The 17,130-nt window shown below is 42.0% G+C and overlaps 1 pseudogene; it reads right to left on the bottom strand.

Annotated features, from left to right (window-relative positions):
• Positions 1 to 5,840: 5,840 nt before the first annotated feature.
• The window catches only part of LOC143389035 (CD5 antigen-like), a 35,040-nt pseudogene continuing 23,750 nt past the window's right edge, over positions 5,841 to 17,130 (bottom strand).

The following is a 17,130-nucleotide window of genomic DNA, read 5'->3' as shown; positions in this document are numbered from 1 at the left end:
ATATATATAATAAATTGAGTAGTGAATTTTTTGGTTTCCCAATACATATAAAAATTATGTCCCCACTATACTGTAGTCTATTAAGTATGCAATATAAAGTATGTCTGAAAAGCAATGGATGTGCCTTAATAAAATATGCTTTATTGCCACAAAATGCTAACAATCATCTGAGCTGTTGGGAAAATGGCAACAATGGACTTGTTTAATGCAGAGTTGCCACAAATCTTCAATCTGTGAAAAGAAATAAATAAAACAATATCTGGGAAACACAGTAAAGCAAAGCAAGTAAATAAAGCAAAATAAGAGGAGGGGAGGGGAGGGGAGGGGGGATAGTAAAGGATAGGAAAGGCAGCAGAATACAACAGACACTAGTATGGCAATATATAAATCAATATAAGTGTAACTGATGTGATTCTGCAATCTGTATATGGGGTAAAAATGGGAGTTCATAATCCACTTGAATCAGTGTGAAATATGATATATCAAGAACTATGTAATGTTTTGAACAACCAACAATTAAAAAAAAAGAAAAAAATAAAGTAAAATAAGGCATGCTTGTATGAGATAAGATTGGGAGAGTAGGTTGGGGCCAGGTCATGCCAAGCCCCTTAAGCCAGAATGAGACATTTCCATTTAACTTATGCACAAATGGGAAGCTCTCAAAGGGATTTAAGCAAGGTTTTGTAACCTGATTTAAATTACAACAAGTTCTAATTACCTGATTTAGAGTACTACAACTTCTAATCATCAAAAATGATTAAAATTTCACCAGATAGTAAAATTTAAGAGAGCCTTATTGGAGCTGGGGATGTGGCTAAAGCGGTAACGTGCTTGCCTGGCATGAGCAGAGCTCTAGGTTCTATCCTCAGCACCACATAAAAATAGAATAAAAAGATGTTGTGTCCACTGAAAACTGAATAAAAGATATTAAAAATTCTCTCTCTCTCTCTCTCTCTCTCTCTCTCTCTCACTAAAAAAAAGAGAGAGCCTTTTCAACATAAAATACACAGAAAACATGTCACTTCTGAGTTGTCTATTTTCTATACTCCACATTCATTGGATCTCTAATTAATCTATTTTTTAATATGGAGGTGATGAGCTTTAAATTCCACTTATGGAGAACAGATAGATTGGACATTCATCCAGCCAGGGGCACTCAAGAGCAGTATCTCTAAGTGGTACCTCAGGCGTAGGCTGTTTCCTATGTTTTCAGTTCCATAAATATGATTTCATGAATGCAAAGGAAATTTATTTATTATTAATAATTGAGCTGATACAATCAACCTTGTAAAAGATGAATGAATCATCTCTTTATTAACTTTAAAATAAGAAAACTGTCTTTGGTTCTTTTGGTTGGAAGCACAAAAACCAAAATAAGATGAACTCAACCAAAACATTTTAAAAATTATTATGAACTCCCAGCAGTCTGTCACAGAGCCTAATGCCAGGAATGCTGTCGGAGCCCAGGAAAAGAAAAGAAGTGGAAAATGCTGTCCAGGATGTCTGTGTCTCTAATGTATGCTGCTCCCTGTACACATTTTATTATTATCTATCTCTGTGAAAGGGCTTTCTCTGGTTCTCTGATCCGTGTGGTATGTGCCTCCTCCAGGTCCTAGGCTGACTGACTAGACAATCAGCTACTTGGAGAAACTAATCTACTTTTGGTCACAGTTCCCAAATCCTGGAAAGGACTAATTGATCCAGCTTGGGACAGATGTTCCAAATAACTGTCATCGGGAGGAAGGACTGTGTTGTTTAAAAATATTTGTGAAGCTCTCTCCATGGACATAGTTGGGATAGTTTTTAGTGGAAAAAAGGCTTAGGAGACTATTAAAAGTAAGCATCAAAAATATAGCTAATTAGTAGTGAAAATATAATTAGGAACAATCTCACATTTCCTGATTAGCACAGAAAATATGTTTAGAGGTTTTTAAGAAAGCCAAATGATAACCAGAAAGACTTTAGTGAGCCTTGAAGCAGTGCAATTGATTTCTTCAAACAATCTTCCTGTGTTTGTCCTGCTACATGTGCTGGAAATATACCATCCTGATCTCTGAGTGCTCTAATACAAACCACATCTGTTTTCTATTAGTGTTGCAGTTGGCTGAGTTTGGGTGAGAGACTCTGTTCTACCCTCCCATTCAGAAATCAGGCTCTTCCACAGTTGGACTCAGCCTCTCTCATGTGTACCTGGGATTTTCTCCAGTCAGTCAGCAGGCAGGGAGAGAGTTCATGGTGAAGGGAAGCCTCTGCCAAGGATGATAAATTCTTATTAGACTTTCTAACACTCTGTCAGACTTCCACCAGATCTTGCTTTCAGTGTGGGAATCGCTCTGTGTTGTTGTTTAGATATGAGGTGGCCCCAGAAGCTCTGGGTGAGACATTGCAAGAAAGTTTATAGGTGAAATGATTGGGTTATGAGAGTTTGAACCTGGTCAGTGCAGTGATCCCTGATAGGGATTAACTGGGTGATAACTGTAAGCAGCGAGGGTGTGGCTGGAGGAGGTGGGTCATCAGGATTACTTTTGGGTATATATTTTGTGCATGATAAGAGGAGTGTCTCCTCCTCCTCCTCCTCCTCCTCCTCCTCCTCCTCCTCCTCCTCCTTCTTCTTCTTCTTCTTCTTCTTCTTCTCTCTCTCTCTCTCTCTCTCTCTCTCTCTCTCTCTCTCTCTCTCTCCCATGTTCCCTGTGGCTTTCCTCCACCACACCCTTCCACCATGATGTTCTGCCTCCTCTTGGACCCTGAGAAATGGAGTTGGCCATCTGTGGACTGAGACCTCTGAAACCGTGAGCCCCAAATAAACTTCCCCTCCTTTAAAATTGTTCTTGTCAGGTCTTTTGGTCATAACAGTGTGTGTGTGTGTGGGGGGGGGAATTAGCTAAAACATTCGGTCTCTGGCACAAGCATTTTTAAGGTTGGCTCCCAGGAGTAGTCTTACTGGGTTGGAATTCTACAAAACAAATTTTATTGTAGAAATTAGGAAGAAACCAAAGTTATTTTTGTGAAATTCTAACCCTATTCTGCTCTATTAAGCATAAAGGGACTTTTTAATTGAGAAACTGATGTGACTCCATTTTAAAAAATAAATAAATAACAGCAGCTTCTACCTCAAGGCCTGTCTAAGGAAGGGGGCGTGACCCTTGTCCTTGGAAAGACCCACAGAGCACTCCTAAGCACATACCCACCCTGCTGAGTTGTTTGTCTGTAAATAACAGGAGAGATCTGAGGCACCAGGTGTCCCTGACTCAGTCAGGCTAGGTAAGGGCCCATAGCAACCCCCTAGCAGCCACCAATCAGCATGAGACAGGGAAAATACCTGGGATGCCAGATGACCCCCCAGTAGTCTATGGTGGTTGATAACATGTTGGGAAACCATGTAGTTTAGCATGTACACCCCTTGTGGCCTAAACCAATCTGTTCAAATGAATCCCCCTCTTGTACTAACCTATCACCCCTACCCAACTTGTTCCCACCATTGAATGTGCTAATCAGTGTTAAGAGTTGTTGTTTGATTTTCCTTTGGTATGGAATGATATGCTGTGTGATGTTATGACGCATAGAGTATCCCCCCCAAAACCTATAAAATTTCACTAAACAAAGGATCGGGACTCACTCCCTGGGACTGCTGTGTTGGGAATGGTTGTGTGTCCAGGCTGGAGCTTGCAATGAAGACTCGTGTGATTGCATCGGATTTGGCTCCTGGAGGTCTATTGGGGTCCCACAAATCTGGCATAACAAAATGACTCAATCAAGGCAGTTTAGCTTGCCCATGTATTAGAGGTACAGAATCTTAGTCCTTAGGGAAAATCAGGAAGACTTGTGAGAGCTGATCGTTTAAAGGCAAAGTATGTTTGAGGAAACAGGATAGATCCCATAATGTCTGTTAAGACTTATTTCTCTTTTAAAAAACAATGTTTCTCTACCTATTTTCCCATTCATTTAACTATTTGAGCTACAGTGGAATAGCTAGTTGGGAGGTGGAAACACTCTCCAGTATCATTAAACCAATATGGAAGACTCTAGCACCCTCTGTTAGTAGTTGGTTAGATTTGATCAGTGCATGTTGCATGCATGTATTGAAATTTCACACTGAAGACCATAAATAAGTACAAGTAATACACATTAATCAAAATGAATTTTTTTTCATAAAAAAGTGTAAGAGTGGCAGAACTGACTTTTAGTTTTAAACTAGAGTAGGAAATAGGAAGAAAGTTCCCCACCTAGAGGAGATAGCTATGTTACACATGTGGTTGCATTTACAGGCAGGTTCTCTTTTACCTAATCCTGTGTAAAATAAAAGACATACCTGTTATGGGCCAGGCTATACAGGCAATGACCAAACAGACTGCATGTAAGAAATACTTCTCCATTAGGAAAGCCCCACCTCTGTGCCCATTAATAGTTATCTAGCACAACATACTTGGCAACACAAATGAGCAATTCTTATATAATGTGAAATTGTTCTCTTTGGTTTCCATTTTTCTTGGGCAATTTACCTTGTCAGAGATTGATTGTGTAGACATTAATAACCATTCTCTAACGTGTACTGAACTAGGGTCATTTTGACCCACTTCCCTTCTGCTTGCTTGCTGCTGTGCCAACCTGGAAAGTCCCGTGGGAAATACCAAGGTGCCCACTGCATTGTCTCGCTAATTGCCCAATTCAGTTTCTGTGCCTGCTTGCTTGCAGCTGTGTCAACCCAGATATGGTTTTTGTCTTTAGATATCCTAAATGCTCAGGCTCAGGCTGTTCCTTGCAGAGATAGTTATGGGTCCTGTGGGGGGCAGTCACTGACTGGCCAGCTAAATAAAGACTCTTCAATTTGGTACAAAACTGAGACTTGGTGTGTGTTCTGAGTGACCTGTCCCACCACAATCCCTGCTTCCCTGTTGGCGGAAAGAGCACATCACACAAAACAGCAACTGTCGAGATTGCAAGATCTGATTTATTATGCAGTGTAATCCTCAGCATAGCGTAAGTTTGGACTTAGCCTCTGAGTCTAGAGTGGCTGATTTTTACAGTTAAACCTTGATTGTCTCCTTAGTGTCATTCTGTACCTTAGGTTTACAGGTCTCCATTAATAAGATGAAAATGGTACTTTCTGATTTGTATATGACACAACTGTAGCTCTCCCCATCTTCTGTCCACCTCTCTCCTGACCTTTTTCCAGAAATCAATCAAAGTTTTCTTTGGATGCATTTCTGGGATTCCTTTGGTTAAACGACAACTATGTTGGCAGGTTGTCCTGGGGTAGACGACAGAAGTATTTCCTGGGAACCATCAGAAGGTGAAATATCTTTCTCTGATGTTATGAAAAGGTTCAGGACTACAGATGGCCACTGTGCTACCCTCTTGAAATGGCAAACTGCCCTCTTCGAGGACGGGCAGAGAAGTGTGGGCTCACTGTTATGATCAGCTGAAATTTGAGAAGAAGATTTCAAAAAGCCTCTGTCTCATCCCCCACCCCAGTTCCAAAGATTTTTCTCCACACGCTTCCTTTAAAATGTTCCCTCTGTCTTTTTCATTCCTGTAATGAGCAGATGAAGATCTTGCCTTAGCAAGGCCTGTGCTTTTGGTCAGAGCGGCCAGCCTGAGGATTCCAGGCAGGTGAGGAAGGGGCAGGCAAGGTCAGAAGCGATGCCAAGAGAAGGTCATCTTTCCCAGCAGGGAAATCAACAACTATATCTCAGGACAGGTGGCGGGGAGCATGCTTGACCCCAAGAACAAGGTGTCTCCACAGCACTCAGACTCCCGAGAGACTGAGGTCCAGTGTGACCACCAGGATAATCAGGGGCCTGGGGAACAAGCAGGGGCACCTGGGGCCAGTGGGAGCCAGGTCAAGCATCAAGGCCCGGATACTGTCCTGTAAAGAGAAGAGGAACATGTAGTAAGGAGCGGGGAGAGGTCTTGAATTATTCCATTCAAGCTAAATTGGCTAAGGAAGGAGACTGGTGCTCAGAACAGGAAAGAGCTCAGCTACATGGGTATCCCATACCGGTGGATGTCACCTGGGTCAGAATCTGGTGTAGTGACCCAGGGGCCAATTGAACCAGTTCCCATGTGAGGCACAAACTGTACAGTTGTTCCTCTGTATCCACAGAAAATTGGTGCTAGGACCCTCAAGGACAGCACAAAAAAAAAAAAAAAAAAAAAAAAAAGATGCTCTAAACCCGTAGGTAAAATGACATTGTAAAAATTTTCATCGAACTGAAGCACATCCTCCCAAATATTCTAACTCATCTCTAAGTCACTTATAATACCTACCACAATGTAAATGCCACATAAATAACTGTTAATGATAAGAAAATCCTGTACATGTTCAGGACTGATGTGATTTCTTTTTTCAGTAGAGTAATTGAATCCTTTATTCTATTTTGAAAGAATATCAATATGGAATAAATAGGCAAAATGTACCAGAAATAAAGTTGGTGACACATCAAATATGCATTTTTTCAATTCACGATTGGTTGAAGCGACAGATGCAGAAGCCACGGAAACAGAGGGCTAACTGTGTTCATGTCTTACACAAAAGTCTTTGAGGGACAGTGTCTATTTTACCGATGAAAACCCTGAAGTTCAAAGTAGTTTAGTGACTGCATAAAATTTAACAATTTCAAAGTAGCAGCAGCAGATGTAAGCATTGGCCTATTGCCACTAAATCTGTCCTTTCCTAGGCATTAACTGTTCCCCGTATTTCTTGGTTAAATATCAGCTCTTCCCTAGCTGCAGCTTTATAGCTAAGCCAAAGAGACCAGCACGGTGGGTCCCCTCTCTAATTCAGCTTGTGACTCTCTTGAGTCAGCCACCCAGAGACCCAGAGGCTACACTACAGGGCTTCTTCCTGCATACTCCCTATAGGGGTCTATTTCAGATCTTATTCTCTCCAATAAGACTCCCAAGGAGGGACTGGGGTTATGGGTCAGTGGTAGAGTGCTGGCCTCGCATGTTTGAGACCCTGGGTTCGATTCTCAGCACCACATAAAAATAAATAAGCAAAATAAAAGTATTGTGTCCAACTACAACTAGAAAATAAAAATATTTTAAAAAATTAAAAGAAAGACTCCCAAGAACATCCTCAAAGTGCCCTTGCCCATAGCCTCACTGCCACTGGAAATAAAATCTGGGGAGTAACAATAAAAAGAAGAGGTAGGAGCATCTGCCATGCTTCAGACTTAGCCTTTGAGGACTGAAGAGAACTAACCCTGAATTGAGAGGAAAGCTGGGTCTTTTTGGTTCTGCTATACGATTTGAAAACAATTTTGATGATTTTGAAAAGTGGCTTATATCCTTTCACACTTTTGTTCACACTTAATATAAAGATGTTCATCCAATAATTTTCAAGACACATTCAAACTGTATTTTTTATTATATCCCAGCCCGATTCCTCTAGGAAAAAAAATAAAAACCAAAATCAAAACAACAACAACAAAAAACATATCAGAAAGCCTCAGTCCTATCCCCAGAAATAGTCACAGGGTAATGAAGAACTATTAGTAGCTCTGTGGCACAGGCAGAGTCACCCTTGTCCCCAGACTTCACCCCATCAACCCTTCTTCCTGCATTGTCCTCCACAGCAGCCCTACAGGACTTACCTGAGCAGATCACAGCCACATCTTTTTTATGGGTACAGTCATGATACCCCCAAAACCTGTGCTTGCACTGCTCCAGGGACTCCTCCTGCCCTGAACAACGAACGTCATCCAGCCAGATGTGGCCAATTCCAGGGCCGTAGGTTTTCCGGGCTTTGAAGGGTAGAGTGAGGGGTTCCCCAGAGCCCAGTTGCTTGCACACCACTCGGTCCTCCTTTTCTCTCCAGCCGTCGTCACAGACAGAGCCCCACACGCCCTTGTGCAGCACTTCCAGTCTCCCAGAGCACTGATTATCTCTTCCTACCAACCTCAGGTCAAAGGCATCTGCAGGGTGGAAGAGGAAGTTGGAGATTGGAGAGAAAAAGGGAAAAGAGAAAAAAATAAGATCATGGGTTGGGGTCCTGGCTCTGTGGTAAAGCATTCTCCTAGCACGTGCAAGGCCCTGGGTTGGACCCTCGGCATCACATAAAAATAAATAAATAAAATAAAGGTGTTATGTTCAGCTACAACTAAAAGTTAAATATTAAAAAAAAAAAATCATCTGCGTCCTCCCCAACCAAATCCCATCAGCACATCAGAAACCCTTCATGTGTTTCTGTGACTGCAGTTGCTCTCCACCGCTCCATCAACTTTCAACCCCTGTGGCCAGGTATGTTCCTTCAGCTAGGATCTTTTTGCTTCCTCCACCTATTTTATAAATCTAATATTTATGAATGGCTTTCTGGTAGTTTTTAAAAATTGAAGAACAGATACAGAGTAATGTGCTGTGCTCTATCATATGGAATTCAGTATGATAACAGTTCATATTAATATAGCACATAATATCACTTAAAACATTTTAAGCATTTCACATTCAAAAAAGTTATTTAAAAAAAAAACAACAAACTTTCTTTTTTTTTTTGGGGGGGGGGGTTGTATTGGGGATTGAACCCAGTAGTGCTCTACAATGGAGCTACATTCGGAGTCCTTTTTACTTTTTATTTTGAGACAGGGTTTTGCCCAGGCTGGCCTTGAACTTGGGATCCTCCTGCCTCCACCTTTCAGGTAGATGGGATTCCAGGTGTGCACCACCGTGCCCAGCACTGAAAGGCAGTTATAGTAATTGCCATTTTAAAAGAAGAGAATTGACAGTCAGCACAGTAGGTTGGCGGTGATCCTCTGGTGCAGGAGTAGTTCTCGTGAATAATGCTGAATAGAATTCCATTTAACCTCACCCATGATCTTGGTCTCTGGATGTAGGAGCATCACCTTCCATTACCTTCACATTCCACCCATGAGTCCTCGAGTCCTCATCATGGGTGCAATTGTGCTTCTCCCAAGGCCCAGAGGGGCAATCCTGAAGGGCTGCTTCTCTTCCCGAGCAGAATGTCTCCGTCTCCCAGATGGGTCCTTGGCCCTGGGCAGCCTTCTTACAGTGGCTATGGGTCTGCAGGGCCCTGCCGCACCCCAGTTGCCGGCACACCAACTTCGCAGCCCGGAGGTCCCAGCCCGTTTTGCACACGGTGCTCCACTGGCCCTCATACTGCACCTCCACTCGCCCCTTGCAAGGCCCAGGGCCATTGACCAGCTGCACACTTTCTGGGACTGGAGACAAATCTGGGTCTGTGGAGCAAAAACAGGAAGGGTCTACTCCCTGCAAGCACATGGTCATCTCAGAAAAGGGGGCTCACTGCCCAGGGCCTGTTTCTGGTGTTCAGTACCCTGTGCACTGGAGTGCGAGACACTGACCAAGAGATGCTCATGGAGAAGTGAGGGAGCGGATCAAGGAAGCACATGCTCACCCCAGGGCGAGTCATTATCGTGGGATTTTACTCTTTCAAATTGTTTTCCCGTTCAACTCCTCACTGCTCTTCACAAGAGGCAGAGGCAAAATAAATATATATATATATGAATGAAACATTTATATCATATTATATGTATAGTATAATTATATTATATGTAAAATTTATATTATTATAATGATGTTACATAAATAATAATATATTAGTATATTTATAATTATAATATATTATAAATATAAATGTTTTTACATGTTATAAATTCATTATGTATTATATATTAAAATATAGCATATGTATTTTGGTATTGGGCATTGAACCCAGGGGCACTCTACCACTGAGCTACATCCACAGTTTTTTTTATATATAATAAATATAGTATATATTTTAATACATAATTACAATGTATCATATATTATTATAATTACACACAAAATATTTTAATACATTATTATACATATATCTATGTATAAATAATGAATTTACATTAAATATTATATCAGACATTATAAATAAAATATGCATATTACATAATTACTACACATGATATAATCCATTTATGTCATAATTAATATATAATAAATATTGATCATTTTATATAATATGGAATTATAATAATATATAATGTATATAATGTGTGTATTCTATGTCATTATAACTATATTATATATGTTGTTTGTATATTAAATATATGTATTATCTATTTATATATAAATGTATATGTATCATGTATCTGCATATATGTGTGTATATACATACATTATACAGGTAATTAGATACATAAGCATATACACATAAAAGGTTAAAAAAAATCTTTGTTTTTTAAGTAGGAAGGTGGCATGTTCTTTATTTTTTTTATTCATTTTATGTGGTGCTGATGATTCACCCCAGTGCCTCACATTCGAGACAAGTGCTCCACCCCTGAGCCCCAGCCTCAGCCCAGTAAAAAACATTTGGGTTCAATGTTGACATTAACCAAGTATTCCAGATTAGTGCTTCCAACCCTCACCAATCCTCAGTCTTTCTAACTTATTGTATTAAGGCAAAAAGTGATTGTTTCTCTGATAAATTCTGTGGGGAGACAAAGAAGGAGGAGACATAGACTTGCCTCTCATAAATCACAGGAGGAGAAAAGATACACAGAGACACAGAAAATATTAAAAGTACATAGAAAGCAAATATTTGCTCTCTCTGTGTATGGAAATAAAGGAATACAGATCCATGAATGTGTCTATCAGTCTATCATCTCTCTAAGATTGTGTTGCTTTCCTCTGAGCATGCCCTGTCTACCTGACTGGAGGTAGACTTCTTGAGAACTAGAACTATCAAAAAAGCACAGATTACATCTTGGGGGCTCATTTCTTCACCCACGACCTCAGGCCCAGCCCCAGATATAAGATACACCAGTCAACAAGGATTTAATGGTTGCAGGATCTGTGCATATTTTTTTCATTTCTAAAAATAAGAGAAATACCTTCTCATTCCTATTTAAACTTAAAAATAAAAAAAGGCACTAATACAACCAAGTAATAGTAACATTCTAAGTGAGGATGATCTATCTCCAGAGTTGATGGTTAAGGAAGTGTGGGTGAGACGAGAGGACAGGGAGGCAGTTATTGCTGTGTGGAAGTCCATGACAGGGAATAAAATCCAACAAGAGTGGCCAGGGCGGGGTATGGGCAGCGGGAAGAGGGCCCTGGAGCCTTGCCCTACTTAATCTGGCAAATTGCCCCGGCATCCTCCTCGTGTGAGCATCTGTAAACATCTTCATCTTGGTCACATTGAGTCAGGCTGTCTTCCATTCCACTGCACCTGACCCATTGAATGAGGATTTCTTGCCCTTTTTCTGTGTATGGCCCATATAAACGACCACTGGGGGTTTTCTTGGCTGCTCCACAGCCCAGCTCCCGGCACACCACAGCCACATAATTCAGGTCCCAGCCATCATCACACACGGTGCCCCACTGGCCGTTCCGTTCTACCTCCACTCTCCCTTCGCAGCGGTGGGGACCCCCCACCAGCCGCACTTTGGATGTCTCTGCAAAGAGACGGGATGTTAGCTGGAGATCCAGGAGGAGTGCAGAGGATGCTCAGGGACACTTACACCCTGGAAAGAAGGTGTGGGGAGTAGGGGACTAGAAAAGAGGTGTCAGAAGGGAAGGGCAGGAAGAGGCACTTCGAGACCCCATTTCTGAGTTCTGATTCTACCACATCTTTAATTGCACCCTACCAAGAAATTCCCCTTCAAGGACCCAGACATGACTGTAGCCTTTCAGGCTGAAGATTAAGGGAAAGATTAGTCAAAGAGCCAGCAGAATTTTTAGACTCTGATGGTCAGAACCAGGATAATCCACAGAGATCATCATGTCCACCCCTGTATCCCACAAAGGAGGGAAAGGATCCTCATGGAAGTGATGATCCGGGGGTCACACTGTCCAATAGTGAAATCCCAGGACAGATCAGCTCCAAGTACTTAACTAGAGGATTTCAGGGGTCCAGGTGGGAGAGAGGCACCTCTGGACAAGTTCTGAGGAATTAGAACTCTGGGTATGGAAAAGATGAAGAGAAATTCTTTCCCTTCCACCACCGCACAGAAGTAGAAGAGAAATGGCTGTGTCGAGTGATGAGGGAAGAACGCATCAGACATTAAATATTTGCTAAACACCTACCATGTTTGGGTATTGTTTTATGAACTCAGAGAACAGTGATGAACAAGACAGAGAGGACTTCTATCCTCAAAGAGCTTATATTTAGAGGCTTAAAACAATCTCACCAAGTCTACAGTAGCCTCAAAGCAAGAGAGCAGAGAGTTGAATTTGCCACAGCTTTGTGTAATGAAACCATTAACTGAGAGACATGTCTGGGGTTCTAGAAAATGTCACATTTGGACTTGTGGTCTGTACCCTAATGGAATATGAACAGCATAATAAGGGCCAATGTGGGTGACATGATTCCTGAGGAGCAGGTTTCCCACTTCCTGTCTTAACTGTACACAAATTCCCCCAGAACATGAAATCAACCCAGATGAGGGGTTAAGTGAGAAAACTCCAATTTGACTGATTTTTAAATTACAGTGAGAAGTTTATGTCTGGTTTATTGATTTGTTTTTGCTTCATTTCCTTAATTGGTGGTGGGGGAAGGGATATAAAGAATGAAGATTGGCTGGAAACGGTGGCACACACCTGTAAGCCCAGTATTTTGGGATACAGAGGCAGGAGGATTTTTTTTGAGAGAGAGAGAGAGAGAGAGAGAGAGAGAGAGAGAGAGAGAGAGAAAATTTTAATATTTATTTAGTTTTCGGCAGACACAACATCTTTGTATGTGGTGCTGAGGATCGAACCCGGGCCGCACGCATGCCAGGCGGGCTCGCTATCACTTGAGCCACATCCCCAGCCCAATTTCAAAATTTTGAAAAGGCTGGGCACAGTAGCCCATGCCTATAATCCAGGCAGCTTGGGAGGCTGAGGCAGGAGGATTGTAGGTTCAAAGCAAGCCTCAGCAATTTACAAGACCCTTAACAACTTAATGAGACCCTCTCTCAAAATAAAAACTAAAAAGGGCTGAAGATGTGGCTCAGTGGTAAAGCACCCCAGTGTTCAATCCCCCAGTACCAAAAAGAAAAATTAAACAAGGATGGAGATGTATCTCAGTGACACAGCACTCCTGGGTTCAATCCCTAGTACTGAAAAAAGAAACTAGAGATAGAATTTAAAATCATTTTTAAAAGTTAAAAAAAAGGTTAATACTTTTTACACATTTGAATTTAAAGCTTAGTTATCTGAATAAAATATAATTCAAGAGAGTCACCCAGAAATGGCTTTTGGGTCATTGGATTTAGATTCGAGTTTGGATTGTTATTATTTTGTACTCTGGAAAGAAGCTGCCTTCAGAATTATACACAGGTTATCATTTTATTTTGGATTGTAAAATTCTCACTTTCAATGAATTTTCACTTTTTTTCCTTCTTTTTTGGGGGAGCGAGGTACTAGGGATTGTACTCAGGGCCACTCGACCACTGATCCACATCCCCAGCCGTATTTTGTATTTTAATTAGAGACAGGGTCTCCCTGAGTTGCTTAGTGCCTCGCCTTTGCTGAGGTTGACTTTGAACTCTCAATCCTCCTGTCTTAGGCTCCCAAGCCAATGGAATTTCAGGCATCCACCACCCCGCCTTGCCTGAATTTTCAGTTTCTATGAAATAGACAAGAGCAGTTCCCAGGAAAGAAGAAATAAGCAGTGATTGCAATAGTAATAACAACAACCACCACAACAAAAGAAATTCAGCTGGAGGAAATAGAAGAGCTGGGAAAAGATGTGAAAGGAAAGAGTTGAGGGCTCCCCAGAGTGGCGTGCTGACACCAACCTGCTTTATCAGCACAGAGCTTGAGAGAGACCCAGGGGGGGAGAGCAACATCCCTGGGAAGGGAGAGGCTGTGACAAAAACAGTTGTCCTCCCACACTGGCAGTGAGGGACAGCCCTGAAGACCAAGAAAAAAGAGCAAGTAATTTAAGTTTCTGGACAAGATCCCGGAAGGGGAACTCTAAGGAATCAAATTGCATCCATCAGGGCAGAGGATCTGCCACACCAGTAGCAGATTTTGTAGCTGCCTCTCTCTGGCAAAGCCACCACCATCCAGTGAAAGCATAGACTGGAGGAACGGTGCAAAAGCAGCTGATAATCCACAAACAACCTCCTTGGCTTTGGACGGTCACAGCCTTCCACTCCTGCATACTTATTCCACGCTCCCTTGCTCTCCTTGGGTGCACAAGGGTGTATCGCCCAGATTCCTCCAGGAGGCAGCCGGCAGAGGCCGAGCTCCATCCTGCCCTCTACTGGTGAAGTCATGAACTTCACAGAAGCTGACGCATTTCTAATTCAAAAGTGCCAGGAAGTCTAGGAGGAGGACCTGGATTTGCTGGAACCCACCAGGGCACAAGAAGTTCATTCCGGAGTTACACCCCAGCCAGTGAAATGCCTCTGGGCTTGAAATGAAGCTGTCTCATTTTTTGGATGCTGGCCAAACTTCTCTGGCCACAGAGGCCAAGTGGGGAGAGAGGTTTCTTGGCTGGATAAAAACCATTCAAACCATTCTGTGCTCTGGAATGAAAATCCACCCACACAAGACTGACAGAGTGGGATAGGAAAAGAAAGGTACTCGGCCTGTTTGGGACCATAGTCTCTTTTCATAGCCCAGGAACCTTCAAAATCTCCCCTCTCCTAATCCTAGAGGCCTCCTGTCAGGACTCTTCCCCCCACCCCACCCCTTTGAAGTCTTAATTAAGAGGCCAGGTCCAAGCGCAAATGACTGAGGGGAGAAAAAAAGAGGAAGTGAGTGAGATCATTGAGTAAATTTTAAAAAATAGAACTCTTTAGGGCTTTATTTTTTAAAAATAGAACTCTCTAGAAGGCCCTTGCCAAACTTAGGGCAACAGATAGAGAACCTCCAAAATCCGTCCAACTGTCACCTTCTCGTCCTGGGTCACAGTGTCCTTTGATGACCGCCCTCAGAGAACACTGGACACTGACTAGAAACCAGAGACCAATTCTGTCACAGTTGGCCCGGCCCTCTCCCACTACAGTGGCATTGCTTTCAGCCCAGGTGAGGATAGGAGGGTCATAACTGCTGAAGTAGAAGTGTGGTAATGCAGAAAGGATTTCTTGGTTCTGCAGAAAGGAGTGGGGGGTGGGGGCTGGAAAGATGCCCTGGTGGGGAAAGTCAAGGTAGCAGAGGGGCAGTGCAGAGAGTGGAGGGGAGTGGCAGGATCTGCCAGTGTTCAAGGACACCACCACTGTTCAGACTGGAGTTGGTAAACTCCTTCTGTCAAAGGCCAGATACTAAATATTTCAGGCTTTGTGGCCATAGGGTCTCTGACACAGCTATTTAGCTCTATCTTTATTTTTTTAAAAATTTTTATTGTTGGTTGTTCAAAACATTACATAGTTCTTGACATATCATATTTCACACTTTGATTCAAGTGGGTTATGAGCTCCCATTTTTACCCCGTATACAGATTGCAGAATCACATTGGTTACACATCCGCTGATTTACATATTGCCATACTAGTGTCTGTTGTATTCTGCTGCCTTTCCTATCCTCTATTATCCCCCCTCCCCTAGCTCTATCTTTATAATATGAGAGTATCCATGTCCATGTGGATACATGAACACAGTTGTGTTCCTATACACCTTGATTTATGGAGACACAGATTTAAATTTCATGTAATTTTCATGTGTCATGAAATATTAGATTTTTTTTAAAGAAATTTTCCCCCACTGTTAAAAAATACAAAAGCCATTCTCAACTTGTAGGCTGTAGTTTACTGACACCTGATTATAGATTAACAGGTCAGAAGCAACTCAATGTTGAGTTTGGAATCTCCACATTTAAGTATCCAGTACATCTTTGGAACATCGGGCTTCTTCCTATAAGATCTCTGTATAATTGGATTCTTTTGTCCATTAGGCTCCCTCCTAGTGCTGTAAGGAATCGTGAACCCTGTGACCTTCAGTAGTCCATGAGATCTTGGTATTTGCTACTGTAGAACTCACCTGCCACCCCCTAATATGTTTCTGAAAGAGTGACTGAATGTCTTTGGAACTCCATCCTAGGGCTTTCCCGGCAAATCCAAATATTTTAGTGGTTAACCTGCAATATTTTCTTCTCTTAGTTTCTAGACTCTTTCTCATGAATCCCATGCCCTCCATCTTTCTCACATGGCTACTCTCAGACTCAGTGAAGTCTTGTCTACAACTCTGGGAGACTCAAGGCAATATTGTACATATGTGACGAGCTGTTGCATAACACCCCCCACAAAATTACACATGGAAAGAAAAGTGTAAAGCCTGGTGCATAGGTGCAAATGGTGGGTAGCCAGTGAGAACTGGGAGCTCCTCTGCAGGGTCAATAGATGCAACAGCAGCTGCAGACCAGAAAAAATCCACGGGACTGCAGATGAGCTTAGGAGAGCCAGCAATGCACCCTGAGAGGCAGCATCAGCTGTAGGGTGCAGTGGGAAATGCAGAAATGCTAAATATGGCAAGTGCCCTACATGGGACACCCAAGTGCTACATTGAAAGACTGTATGGGCTTCAGCAATGCCTAGGCCATCAAGGCAATAAAAATGAATGTGATCAACTAGGATAGAGGTTTATCCGATGCTATTAGATGCCCTGTAATAGTTACCTTATGAAACACCTCCTTTAAAAGAAAAAAAAAAAACTCTGAGAAACATAACATTAGTCTTACTGTATAGATTAGGGAGATTTCAGAGATATATGGTAATCTGCAAATTCATAAAGCTAAGAAATTGAAGAGCCGGGAGGGCTGAGGATGCAGCTCAGTGGCAGAGTGCTTGCCCAGCATGCCTAACGCCCTGGTTCATAGTCCCAGTACAAGGAAGGAAGAAAGGAATCCAGGGGCCAGGATTAAAACCTCCAGATCATTATGCTAATTTGTAGACTCACCTAGGCAACAGGAAATTGGAGAAAATGAGAGAAACATTATGTGAAGAACCTTTCAGAGGAAATTAGACAAAATAGCCAATGAAAAGTGATTGTCTTACATCAGTACCTTCTTTCCTTGCTCTACCTGTTGCTACTTAGCATCTCATTAATTTGTCTTCTTATAATAGTATATTTGGGGGAAACAATGGAAAAGAGGAATGGGGAAAAATGTCATAAATCTGTTGGCATAACTGTGGGGCAATAGAAAAAATCTGGCAATTAAAATATATTATAAATTGGGTATGGATTATGGGGT

This window comes from Callospermophilus lateralis, unplaced genomic scaffold (assembly GCF_048772815.1).
Source record: "Callospermophilus lateralis isolate mCalLat2 unplaced genomic scaffold, mCalLat2.hap1 Scaffold_43, whole genome shotgun sequence".
Lineage (NCBI taxonomy): Eukaryota > Metazoa > Chordata > Mammalia > Rodentia > Sciuridae > Callospermophilus > Callospermophilus lateralis.
The sequence above is the reverse complement of the archived record's forward strand: the minus strand, read 5'-3'. Positions and strand labels throughout refer to the sequence as shown.